The sequence below is a fragment of the Hypomesus transpacificus genome, chromosome 23, assembly GCF_021917145.1.
Source record: "Hypomesus transpacificus isolate Combined female chromosome 23, fHypTra1, whole genome shotgun sequence".
NCBI lineage: Eukaryota > Metazoa > Chordata > Actinopteri > Osmeriformes > Osmeridae > Hypomesus > Hypomesus transpacificus.
Genome location: NC_061082.1, coordinates 15,806,791 through 15,817,738, shown reverse-complemented (window position 1 = coordinate 15,817,738; position 10,948 = coordinate 15,806,791).

Genomic DNA, 10,948 nt, shown 5'->3' with positions numbered 1-10,948 from the left:
GCCCATTGCACATTGAGGGAAAATAAACTCTATGACAGGCTATTACCATATTTAAGGAATGGTATCCTCTAAAATGTTGAGATTTGTTACATCTACAGTATGATTGACTATGGATAAATATACTGTACATTTAAAATAACAATTGAGTAGACTGTAATTTGTGAATTTAATTTCCAAAGTGAATAAAGTAAATTCTGGATTGGTGAGTGTCTTTTAAATTCAGTGGAAATAAAATAAACGATCTCTGCAGTACGGTTAATAATTTATTAATCATTACTAAAAATATTATGGGGTGTAAATATGTTAAAAGGAAATTTCTTTCAATTATTGTCTTGCACACACACTTGAATTTGTGCACGCAAACACACCACACACACACACACACACACACACACAGACACACACATCGACGGAGAAACACGCATCCGAACACACAGAACAAATGTGCCAAAGGGATGTGAGTACAGTACAGTACATCAAATATTAAGATGTTTACCATGGCAAATAGGGCCGTCTTGGCAGAGGGTGTTTGAAGTGACAGTCACTCCAGTAGAGGAGGGACATACAGCAGGGAGAGATGTAACACTCCATCATTCTATCCTCCACTCCCTCACCACAGCTCTGTATCAATATTGCTGCACCTACTTGGAAGATTGTGTATCAACCCCCGGAGTGGTCTCTCTGGGTGGAACGTTAGTGTCCTGGTGAGGTCTCTCTTCTACTTATGCAATAGGAATGCTGTAGGAAACCGGAGGACGAGGTAGAGAGGAGGAGATGGAGATCGAGGAGGTGGAGGAGTGTTTTTTATGCATTTTTTGGGGGGGTTTCAGAGATGTTGTTGGTCGTGTCCTGTGGCTATCGGTTCATCTACCCACCACCGAACCCTCTCCCCACTCTGCTTGAATATCCAGTCCACATGTGAAGCTGCGCACACAGAAATACACACACACACAGAAGCTGCACACACAGAAATACACACACACACAGAAGCTGCGCACACAGAAATACACACACACACAGAAGCTGCACACACAGAAATACACACGCCGCTGGGGGGGATCCCACTGCCTGTCTTTTAGCTTGTCCAAGCACCAATAGTGGAAAAAAGACACCTTGTGAATAATTCACAGTGTTTACCTGCACCCCCCAACTCCCCCACCCCCTCCCCTCACAAACACACCCTTTCCTCTCCGCGTGCATAATGTCAGTATTGCCAGGCAAAGAAGTGAATTCATAAATAATGAAATATATAGTGTATGGAGTATAGTTAGACATGTGGATGAAGTGAACAGAGCAATTGAGACGGCGGGAGGGAGAGAGGGAGAGGGGGTGGGCGCAATGAGAGTGGGTTTGAGCCAGAGATATGTTGCCATCTTCTGGATTTTCTGTATAACTTCAGGCCAGTTGAAGATTGCTGACAGACCTTTTTGTCAACACGTTTTCTTCAGTCCTGTCCTTTTCTCATGTCTTAACCAGAAGTAGTGTTTTCCAGTACTGTGGAATGAACAATATGTGTTTATACAGTTTATTGCATATGTTTATTTATGTATTTGTATACAAATATTCGAATATATGACTGGGAAAATGTAAACACATTAGGTAACAGTGCTATGTGCTGTTTCTGAGTAAATACTCTGGTGTTTTGTCACGTGCCAGCCGTGCTGTCGGTTAGTCATGTGCGGCTGTCACTTTACCCTTGTCTATCTGTGTGTCACTCACCCTTGTGTGTCTTTGTGTCAGTTATCTCTGTGGGACTGTGTCAGTAACTGTTTTAAGCTGTTTGTCCGTCTGAAAGTAAACTACAAGTCAGTTAGTTGTGTGTCAGTTAGCCTTGTGTCAGTTAGCTTTGTGTTAGTTCGCAAATAGCGCATAGTATGTATTTTATAACTGTTGCTGTTGTGTTATTTGGAGTTGAAAGAGAGAGCGTGTGTGTAATACTTTTGTCCATGGTTAGGTGTGTGTGTGTGTGTGTGTGTTTGTGTGTGTTGTGTGGGTCCGTTGAGGGACGCTGAGCAAGCGGGATGCCACGTTGAGTGGGCACATGCCCCAGAAAGTGCCAGTGGACACTCACACCAAGCCTATCTTTCTTTCTTTCTAGCTCGCTTAGTCTCTCTCTCTCTCTTCCTGTTTTTCTCTAATTTCTGCTCTTTAGACTCTCTATCACCCCATCTTTCGTGTCCGGCCCTCTCTACATGGCACCAGAACAGTCTTCATCCATGCCTCTTCGACACAGGCAGGACATGCTAAGACCATGCTAAGAACATGATACCAACAGACCATCTCCCCCCAGCTCCAATGTCCCTGTATGTCGTTGTCTGGGACCAGAGTTTCAGGTACAAACTGTGAGCAACTCATTTTAATCTCTTTTAATTCATATCTACTTTTCTTCCATCCAGTGAATATGTATGTATGGTTCTTTGTTGTCATTTGATTGGATTACAAATACATGATTAAAATGAGAAAATAGGGTTTATTGTGTTTAGTGGGCTGTGTACAACAGCGATGAAACAAATTTAAAAACCAGATCATAAATAATTGTAAAGATTTGGTAGTGTATTCGGTAATGATTACAATTTCAGTTTTTCTTTTAATACATTTCTTTCAAATTCCAATTCTTTGTAACGTGATATTGTCATTTAAAAGCCCAAGTTGTTGTAGACTGTAAACAAGATGTCTCGAATCGGCTTTGTTGCATCGGTGTCTCGTATATTTTCTGAAATGTTCTGTTTTCCTTTTTTATTCACGTTCAATTAGCGGGCCTCAGTTCAGTCTATCAAAAGCTTTCAAGTGGAGCTGTGGTCTACAGGAGCACCAGCTCTCCACTCCCCTCCTGTATAATGAGAGGCCCAGGCCAAGCGGCCAGTGGTGTCGGAGGTTGAAAGAGATCCATTATGATTTCATGGCTGGTTGGATAGAAAGGAACAGTGCTTCTCTTTTAAGGCTTTGTCCATTTCACTTATTATTACCTGAATACTGCTTTTTCACTCCGTTCAGCACAAGCTTAAATGAAATGGAGGAAGATGTTTCAGTCTTTGGCAATGATAAAGTTAAGGAGAAGTATATCACGGATTTGCATGTAGAGAGCAGGTACTTGTTTTATTTCATTAAAATAAAAATAGTGCAATGACAATAAAAACAAATGTATAAATTATAATAAACCTCATATCGAGTTACAGCATTGTTTATTTGCATAATGAAATAGTTAAATTTATCTAGATGATAGTTGAATTCAAATGTATTCAGTTTTGGCCTGCTAAATAACATTTATATGAGCACATAAAAAGGTTGCAAATACGTATGTTTAGGTTTTTCTAAGTAGTTCTTAAACTCACAATAATTACCACTGTACATTTAAAATGACATGTTTTACATTGTTTCTCACATTATTAAATTAGAATTTTATGTTTTTCCATTTTAAATTTCAGAAACAAAAATTACAAATGTATAAATGCAGCTGTAAGTAAATCATATTTGTATTTCATTGCGATTTTTTTCAATTGCTTATCTGACTAGGAAAGTTCTCTGTCTGACTAACAGAAAAAAGTATTCAAATCAATAGTCCATTACCGCATGTGTTGTGTGGCCATCAACCAAAACCCATGATGTTGTCCAAGACGTGAAATGACACGTATCTTCGATTACCTCTGTTCAGTTAACACATTATTAATGGATAGCATTATTTGAGTGTATTTTTACAAATCCAGTTATATTGTTGACATATTTTTATTTTTATTGTTTTAGTTTCAAAGACATGGGAAATAATACATATTTAAACAATACGACTGATATTGCAACGGAAGGCTAATGTACTCCAGTGGTTGTATAATAATAGCAGAATGGCACTATACATTTAATCCTAACCAATTGTTACACATTGTAACAGATGTTTCTGTTTATTTGATTTTAGAGGGTTTAGGGGTAACTAAAAGCTTTGCTCCAACAGCTCCCGCCCTTTGAAGTTGCATAATTGGATACCCTCCCAAATCTGATACACCGTTTCTAAGAAAACAGTGTGGTTCTGAGGTTAACTCACAATGCGGGACATACCCTGAACATTGACATCCATACTGAGTTGGCTTTGGCAAAGTTGCTGGGTCTCCATACATCCCTCTCCCTCTCCCTTTCCCTCTCTCTCTCTTTGGCAGCCGTTGAAGCTTTGTGGTGTACAACTGTGCTCTCTCTCTCTCTCTCTCTCTCTCTCTCTCTCTCTCTGTCTCTCTTTCTCTCTGAGTTGAAGAGCACCATTTGAACAGAGGAGCTGTGCTCTCGTTGACCTCCGCTTGTCAGTGTTAATTCTATGGGTTTAATTACAAAAACACATTTAACACGTTGAAAGGGGTTTAAGTTAAATCCTTCCTCTCAGACCAAACCTCCAGGATTTGGAAGGTCTGAGCGACAAGGCCAGTATCAGCCATCTAGAATAGATTAGACGCTCGCTGGCTCTTACTAAGATGTCTTATCTGCCCATGCCTTGTCTGTCCAGTGGCTAAGAGTTCAGCAAGCCTGTCCGTCTGCAAGTCTGCCTGCATGTCCGTCCGTCCAAATGTCTTTCTGTCCATCTATGTGTTTTTTTATGTCCGCCTGGTCTCCTGCTGGGGTCTGCCTGTCTGTCTACCTGTCTACCTGCCTGCCTGCCTGTTTGCCTGCAGATACATATAGTTATCTGATTGCAGTGCTTCACGTTCAGGCTGTTTTCAATAGAAAATCCTTTCAGGTTGATTATTTAATGGACTGTGAACACAGACTGACGGAGTCAGTGAAACTGACCTGTCTAGAAAAATGTGCTAGCCACTTAGTATTAGTACATTGACTAAATCATTCAGCCAACTGTGTCAGAGACAACAACTTGATTTGATCTACATTTTCAGAAGTTTGTTGATAATAAATGCAGTATCTTTTATTTTATGAAATACAACTCTGGCAACAATATTCCAATTTTAAGTGTTTTAAATGTAACTTTTTGTTTTAAATAGTCAAAATGGAAAACACATTGGCAAAATAAATGTGAGACAATGCTATCTACAATCAGAGATGAATGCCAAACAATTGAGTGTCCTTTACATATTTTAATGGCTATCAGAAATCCAGCAATGTATTAGACTTACCGTAAGATGTCTGTGTTTCATTCTAGGCCTTACGTAGACAGCAAGCAGCGCTATTTTAAATCGGAGGGATTTGTCACTTGATTGACAGGCTGTTGACAGCAGTATTGGGGCAGTATTTAGCAAGGTCCTGGACCCCCCATAGCTAAAGTGAATTTTATGGAGACACTGGTGGGTCCCTGGCATGAAAGAGTATCAGGGACTTTGTAAAGCTTCATGCAAATGAAGGTATTTGATGTTGCCATGTCCCCTGTCCACGCATGAGAGTTGATCACTCTCTGCATGGTGGCAAAACAATGGTGGGGGCAAAGTTAACCCAACAGCACAAAAGGCCCAACAGGGTCTTGTGATTCTCACCCTGTGTGTGTATGTGTGTGGGTTTGTGTGTGTGGTTACACCCTCCTGGTTTCCCCTCTCTGCCTTGTAGAAGACAGGGAGTATATTAACAGACCTAATTTACAATGTATGGACTCTGCCGACTGGAACGTTCTCAGTTATGACACTGTTTAGCACTTGGTTAACAATGCTCTGCGTGCAATTGGTGCAAATCAGTTATGTCGGTTATGTAGAGTCTCTCTAATTATGACTTATTACTGGGCCGATTAGCAAATGAAATGTGAGGGCAAACAAACAAGCATCCACTGCACTGAGTTATGATCAACAAATGGGAGTCTACATGGGACCAGTGATGAGAAAGAACCCAGACAAATGTTCCTTTCCTTTGTGCAAAGTATTCTAAACTGAGTGGTTATTTTGAGGCAGTCTAAAATAAGCTATATTTCATAACGGCTATATCCTTACCAAAATGTTGTTCGTTTTTAGTTGTCTATGAATTTATGTATTATTAATATTAGCTCATCTTTTAAGAAATGTAAGAGTTTGAATTCAAAGGTTATCAACAAAGATTCAAAAGTTTCTAAATCTTGGCATGGTGTTTCCGCCCGCCTCCTGGCTCTTGTATGCTCTATTTGAGTTAGATTGGCTCTAGAATGCTAACCCTGGTGTGCTTCAGCTTTAATGCCAACAGATGCTATGGAGAAAAACAGTCATTTAGAAAATGAGATTTTGATTTTGCTCTTAGATGCAGAAACACGAAGGATGCTCATCTGGCTGATTGCTTATTTAAAAAATTAAAACACAGCAAGTGACACCGTAATTAAATCTCCTTTGAATTGTGTCAAAATTAACCACTATATTAACACTAATACTAATTGTCTTAAGGCTAGGATTACAAGAATGTTATGATAGAAAATTGGTCATTATACCAAATGTTTATTAGCTCTTTTATGTAACACTGTAAATAATTGTTTATTTAGAATGCTTTCTCTGCAAATCACATTCAAATACACAAATATGTGGGGAAGTGCATCCATTACATGCAGTTCCATCAGAGACATTTCTGTAGCTGGTCTTGATAGAAACAGTCATTTTAGTCTTTCATCTTGCTCATCAAATGTTTGAATTTTGCACATTGTGATTTGGATATTACGAGAATAACGACTACAGTTCCCTAACATAGTCAACTGAAATCATGTGCGTAAAAAAATATCTCCAACATGTTTCAGATACAAACAATCTCACATAAACTGTCATGTTCTTCCTTATAAAACTTTTCAATAACATTTTATTGAAATATTAGGAAGTCATACATTCCTGAACCCATTCTTGTTAGTGAGCGGGCATTACAGTAAGAGGAGGTTTTGTAGGCAACACTGCCCCAAGGGGACATTCTGATAATAACAGCCCCTGAGGCTGCAGGTTCTATCCACACAATGATTGTTGTGCCTTGTGAGGCTTGTTGTTCAGTGTACACCCCTTTCTACGTATCCTTCACATGCTTCTTCATTGCATGTCTGAAGTCATTATCCTTTGGGCGGCGTGTAACCCAGTTTATATATGCCGTAGAACATGTTTGAATCCTGTTTCAGAGGAAAACTACAGTACAACAAATTAGAGCTACTTCAAATAAAGCCCCTCATCACAGATCTACAAACAACAAACCAATATATAAAAACAATCAAAACTCATTTTTTTATAGCGCTACCGACCGATGAAAAAGCAAATTAAAGTCCTCGCCGTAAAGGTCTAATTGCTTTTTCATAATCCAGCGATCCTGCAGCAAAATGCAGCGTAAAAAAAGCCAAATTAGAGTCTTTTCACTTTGTGCTGCAGACAGCAGGGTTTAGACTGATTGTGTCTCTGCACTGGTGTGTCTCCGGCCCGGACCCCCGTCACCCGCCCAGCCTTCTGTTCAATTTGGCAGAAGAACACCGGGGTCCTGAGAAAGAACAAAGGCGAGTCGGCTCCGAGATGGAGGACCAGAGAAAGACTCCCAGAAGAATGGCTTAATTTGGTCTAATCTAGCCCATCCATTTGATGCTTACTCCAGCAATGAGAGGTATTTGAAGGAGCAGGAAGCCTTCCCCCCCCCCCCCCCCCCCCCTTCGCCCCCTTACCCCTTCCCCCCCTTCCCCCCCCCACCCCCCCCACCCCCCTTTAATTGCCTAAAGTGGTTTGGAAGTTCTCTACGATGTTCTCTCCATACAGCAGATGCTGTGCATTAATTGGCCTATGAAGACCTGACCCTGGGTGCCTTGTTGAGAGTTCCCCCCCCCCCCCCCAAAAAAAAAGTATTTATTTTTTGCCGTAACCTGGCGTACACGAGGTGTGCTTGCGAGGGTCGGTGTTTCGTGGTCTTGCGATTCCGAAATGTCATGTGGGCTTTTGGGAGCGCGTGTGTTTTCAGAGGTAATGTTTTAGCAGCAGGTAAGTCCTAAACTCCATTCATCAGAGCCCTGCTCTCTCCCCTCCTCCGGCCCCTGCCCTAACTGATGGGCCTGTCTGTCGTATGAATGTTTAGCGCAGTGGAAAGCCATATGCCACTGGCACCGAGTCCTGCCCAGCGCCTCCTACTCCCTGCCTGAGACTAGCAGAACGAGGGGAAAAAGAAGGAGGGATGTGGTGGGGGAGACGGGCTCGAAAAGCAAACATGACACGAGAGAGACAAAGAAGGGGATGTGAGTGAGACAGGGACATTGAACCGCTGCAACGAGAAGTCTAGATGTGTACAACACAATACAATCACAGACAGACAACAAATACATGAAAATAAACGCTGTCCCTGCATTCGTCATGATGCAACTACCCCAACCTCCCCCTACACGCACCCACACATGCGCTCGCACACGTAAACACATTCAACAGTGCACACGTGCACACACATGCACGCACACACACACACACACTTTCCGATCCTTAGATATTGTATTTTAATAAGAGTGGTGTTGCTGTGCTGGTCCATCTGTCCCAGTTAGGCCCTCTCTCTCTCTCTCTCTCTCTCTCTGGATCCCGGCCGCCCCCTCGTGAGAGGAGCACAGCTGTTACCAGATCGCCCTGTCCAGAGAGGGGAGGGCACTCCTCCCCTCCACCAGCCCCCCCCCCCCCCCCCGCCCCTCCTCCCCCGCCCCCCCCCCCCCCCCTCCACACACCCCTCCAGAAGGACGGATCGAGCCAGCGCTCCCCCAGCCTCTGTGCAGTCAGCCTGCTCGCCCCGCAATTTCAGACCTCTTTAGATCATTCTTCATGCTCGCCAGAAAATGAATAATGCAGGCATTAACTGGTGCCAGTTAATACATTTCCGTCTCGCTGAGCTATATTTTTTCAATAAGGGGGTCTGGCTGCTTCGTTTTGTTTTGCAAAACAGCCTGGGAGGGCTCCTGAAGGAAAACGACCCCAGCTCTACCCCCCTCTCCCCTGCCCCTCGACATTGGGGCCAACGTCAGTCTCTATCGTCTCGAACCCAAAAACAAATGGCTGACAGAGAGCCAATCTGTTCACATTTTCAGTTTCATTTCGCATTTAAAATGTGCTAATTCCTTCGCCTGCCAATCATCGTTTCGACGATCTCAGCCGACGCTGGTAATCAGTATTTCCTTGCTACAGTCGAGACAGACACAATGGGAGACACACAACCCCACCGCATACTGTAGAAGACACTGAATCAATCCAGGGAAACTTCCAGACTTTGTAAAGGGGCCAAATTGGCAACGTATGTCACCAAGACCATCACACACACACACACACAAACACACGGGCAGCATCTGGCCAACCCAGGTGCTTTATGGCTCATCCCAGACTATAAATCACACCCGGAGGTCAAGCGGGACTCTGCGAGGGGTGGCAGGATAGTCGGAGACAAAGTTCACCGGAGGAAAAATGCCAGCGGCAACGCCAACGCCACCGTCCCCGGCCCCCTGGACAGGCCCCTCCCTCAAAGGCCAAGGAGGGAGGCCCGGCTGACAGGACAGGCTGGGATGTGTGCTCGCAAGATGCCACCGCGTCCCTGAGCACTGCACCCGCCAACTCTCTCCAGGGGAGAGAGGGTCGGCCGACGGCCCCCCCCCGCCCCCCTCTTCCTCTCCACCCGGAAGCATGTGATCTTCACAGAGGCGTGGACGGAGGGAGGGCGACTGGGAGACAAGCTTCCTTCTCGCAAGGAGCGCCAGTCTCACGACTGAACGGCGAATGCGACCCGTCACGTCTGCTGTCAGAGGAGGGGAGGATGTCGAGTGGGGAGGTGATGGAAGCGGATGGCCGATGGTAGGATGTCTGGACGGTGGGCAAGGCTAGGATCTGGGGTGTGGAGCTCCGTTATTGAGTGGAGGGATGGTTCTCTGACCTGAGCTAGATGTTGGCCCCCGCTCCATATCCACATACACACCGCGTGAACCCCGCCCCCGCTCTATATACACACTCACCCCCCCCCTGCCCCATCAGAGAGCTCTGGTGCTCCCCTCCCACTGCCCCGCCTGTCACCTCTGAGAGGACATTGTGAAGCTCTCCCGATTTCTGGTCGCCTCACCGTGTCTCTCCGCGTGTCGTTTGTTCAGAGGCAGCGGCAAGGCGGTCGCCGCGTAGCAAGACGCGCAACAGAGCCCACACTGGTTTCAAACGCCCTCAGCCAGCTCAAATGAGAACACACACATTCACTCACCTTTTGTTGGGCATCACAAAAAACACCGGAAAAAATACACGCAGGATGGACGACTCCCCAAAAAACAAGGCCATTCAAACGGAAAGGCTTTTGTCCTATTTACCTTTGCTGTTCTATTATTCTCATCTCAATGAGAGAGGAGGAACACGCCGAAGCATGAACGTAGGGGTTACACAGTGCTTGGGTCGACAATCCAAGATGGCTGACGTGAAGACGGACAAAAACATATTCGGAAATGACGTTCCAGTTCAAATCTAGGCATTGTTATTGATAGATAAGACTGGAGGGGACTTGACGTGTAATTAATGCTAGTGTCTGTGTTGGAGTCAGTCAGTCAGAGAGCCTAATGAAGACATGGTTGCCATAGACAGGTCCCCCTCACGTCGTTTATGCTAATGTGAGGTACTTTAAAAGCGCTGATGATGAAAGGGTTCTCCCCTACTGATGAGTGGACAGGAAAACCCAGCAGATAGGGAAATCTGCTCCAGGTCTGAAGGGGGGTGGGGGGCGGGGGGGGAGAGGGGGGCGGGGGGGAGAGGGGGGCGGGATGAAAGCATTCTTCCACCAAGACAACACAAGAGGAACATATTCGAAACCCCAACGTTCTTGATGTTCCAGGTTATTTCACAATGCACACTGACTCAGCGTGAAAACAGACATCAAAATGACAAACACGGAGCAAAGATCAATTATACACATACAAAAATCAGGCACGGGAACAATCCAACGTTCATGATGTGCTGGTCCTCCATGTCTCATGTCTCGTGTGGCGATGATGTATCCATGGCGATCTGACCTCGGTGACCTGCTAGCCTGCTAGCTGAGACAGACCAGCCTTCAATGAGTCGCCAGC